Source organism: Drosophila sulfurigaster, unplaced genomic scaffold (assembly GCF_023558435.1).
Source record: "Drosophila sulfurigaster albostrigata strain 15112-1811.04 unplaced genomic scaffold, ASM2355843v2 ctg53_pilon, whole genome shotgun sequence".
NCBI classification, from domain to species: Eukaryota; Metazoa; Arthropoda; class Insecta; order Diptera; family Drosophilidae; genus Drosophila; species Drosophila sulfurigaster.
In genome coordinates this window covers 46,901-50,000 of record NW_026909718.1, presented here as the reverse complement: position 1 = coordinate 50,000, position 3,100 = coordinate 46,901, and the positions used below count along the sequence as shown (strand labels likewise).

General features: G+C 28.6%; 1 non-coding gene across 1 annotated transcript in view; it reads right to left on the bottom strand.

Moving 5' to 3' along the window:
• LOC133849950 (small subunit ribosomal RNA) overlaps positions 1–37 on the bottom strand; it is a 1,994-nt gene extending 1,957 nt beyond the window's left edge. Inside the window, exon 1 of the ribosomal RNA XR_009895536.1 lies at positions 1–37. This exon is cut by the window's left edge and continues 1,957 nt beyond it. This is a non-coding gene — a ribosomal RNA (small subunit ribosomal RNA).
• Between the last annotated feature and the right edge of the window lie 3,063 nt (positions 38–3,100).

Sequence of the window (3,100 nt, the reverse complement as noted above, 5' to 3'; positions counted from 1 at the left end):
AGACAAGCATATAACTACTGGCAGGATCAACCAGAATAATGTTCATTTCATTATGTAAATAATATTTAAAATATAATTACATAAATCTTCAAATATGTAAAATACATGACAACTCACAAATATTTTTGAATAACAAACGATAATATTCAATAATTGTATATATATATATGTTATACTTGACATGTACTATACGAATGTGGCCACAATTAGATAGCATTCACGTTCGCTAGTTATAATTCACAATTGTTTATATAAATATATATACTTATATATAAAATATATATGCATATAATCGTTCAAAAATATCATTTTATTTCAACTTACTAAATATATTATATCACACATGCATATTTATAATTTAAATTCAATTAATTGAATAAAAATTATTTTATTTTGATGACAAATTGATAATTTTATCTAATTTTGCATTTACGTGTAGACAATATTATATTAGTAAAAACCTCCGTCCAAAATAAATAATTTTTATAATGTCCTTGAGGATTTTCAATTATTCACAAAATATTAATTCTTTAGCTACGAAAACACCTTTGGAATAAGACATTTAATTCGTCATATGCTTATATAATAATAGTTATTATATAAACATATAAACGTCGGATGAGACTTTTGTAATAACATAATTATTACCTATTATGCAAACTGAAATATATGCATCCAATACATATATATACGTGATGGGCACACACTGCTCACCATGTATAGGTTTTGTGACACGTTTTCTACAATGCTTTTATTTTATTTAGTATTGCCATCTAACGTATCTTTTGTTGCACTAATTTAATAATACAACAGTAAAACTTCATTATTTTTAACTTTTTTAATCATATTGCCTTCTATATGATTATTTTCATATATTATTTATATATGACTTATGCCGGCAAGACTCACTCCATATACATAGTCATATATATTTCACTTGTGAAATTTTTCTCATATGACATGCCTGCTCGACATCACCACCCCTATATAGGTTTTGTGACACGTTTTCTACAACCAGCTCATTTTACTAAGGTCTACCATCTAATGTATCTTTATGTTGCACTAATTTAATAATACAACAGCAAAACTTCATTATTTTTAACTTGTATAATCATATTGCCTTCTATATGATTATTTTCATATATTATTTATATATGACTTATGCCGGCAAGACTCACTCCATATACATAGTCATATATATTTCACTTGTGAAATTTTTCTCATATGACATGCCTGCCCGACCTCACCACCCCTATAAAGGTTTTGTGACACGTTTTCTGCAATGCTTTTATTTTATTTAGTATTACCATCTAACGTATCTTTTTGTTGCACTAATTTAATAATACAACAGTAAAACTTCATTATTTTTAACTTTTTAATCATATTGCCTTCTATATGATTATTTTCATATATTATTTATATATGACTTATGCCGGCAAGACTCACTCCATATACATAGTCATATATATTTCACTTGTGAAATTTTTCTCATATGACATGCCTGCTCGACATCACCACACCCCTATATAGGTTTTGTGACACGTTTTCTACAACCAGCTCATTTTACTAAGGTCTACCATCTAATGTATCTTTATGTTGCACTAATTTAATAATACAACAGCAAAACTTCATTATTTTTAACTTGTATAATCATATTGCCTTCTATATGATTATTTTCATATATTATTTATATATGACTTATGCCGGCAAGACTCACTCCATATACATAGTCATATATATTTCACTTGTGAAATTTTTCTCATATGACATGCCTGCCCGACCTCACCACCCCTATAAAGGTTTTGTGACACGTTTTCTGCAATGCTTTTATTTTATTTAGTATTACCATCTAACGTATCTTTTTGTTGCACTAATTTAATAATACAACAGTAAAACTTCATTATTTTTAACTTTTTAATCATATTGCCTTCTATATGATTATTTTCATATATTATTTATATATGACTTATGCCGGCAAGACTCACTCCATATACATAGTCATATATATTTCACTTGTGTAATTTTTCTCAATCAGCGAAGCCTTCAAGCCGATAATACATGCACCGACCTGGATATCTCAGCTCATATGACATGCCTGCTCGACATCACCACCCCTATATAGGTTTTGTGACACGTTTTCTACAACCAGCTCATTTTACTAAGGTCTACCATCTAATGTATCTTTATGTTGCACTAATTTAATAATACAACAGCAAAACTTCATTATTTTTAACTTGTATAATCATATTGCCTTCTATATGATTATTTTCATATATTATTTATATATGACTTATGCCGGCAAGACTCACTCCATATACATAGTCATATATATTTCACTTGTGAAATTTTTCTCATATGACATGCCTGCCCGACCTCACCACCCCTATAGAGGTTTTGTGACACGTTTTCTGCAATGCTTTTATTTTATTTAGTATTACCATCTAACGTATCTTTTTGTTGCACTAATTTAATAATACAACAGTAAAACTTCATTATTTTTAACTTTTTAATCATATTGCCTTCTATATGATTATTTTCATATATTATTTATATATGACATGCCGGCAAGACTCACTCCATATACATAGTCATATATATTTCACTTGTGAAATTTTTCTCATATGACATGCCTGCCCGACCTCACCACCCCTATATAGGTTTTGTGACACGTTTTCTACAACCGGCTCATTTTACTAAGGTCTACCATCAAATGTATCTTTATGTTGCACTAATTTAATAATGCAACAGTAAAACTTCATTATTTTTAACTTTTTAATCATATTGCCTTCTATATGATTGTTTTCATATATTATTTATATATGACATGCCGGCAAGACTCACTCCATATACATAGTCATATATATTTCACTTGTGAAATTTTTCTCATATGACATGCCTGCCCGACCTCACCACCCCTATATAGGTTTTGTGACACGTTTTCTACAACCAGCTCATTTTACTAAGGTCTACCATCAAATGTATCTTTATGTTGCACTAATTTAATAATGCAACAGTAAAACTTCATTATTTTTAACTTTTTTAATCATATTGCCTTCTATATGATTGTTTTCATATATTATTTATATATGACATGCCGGCA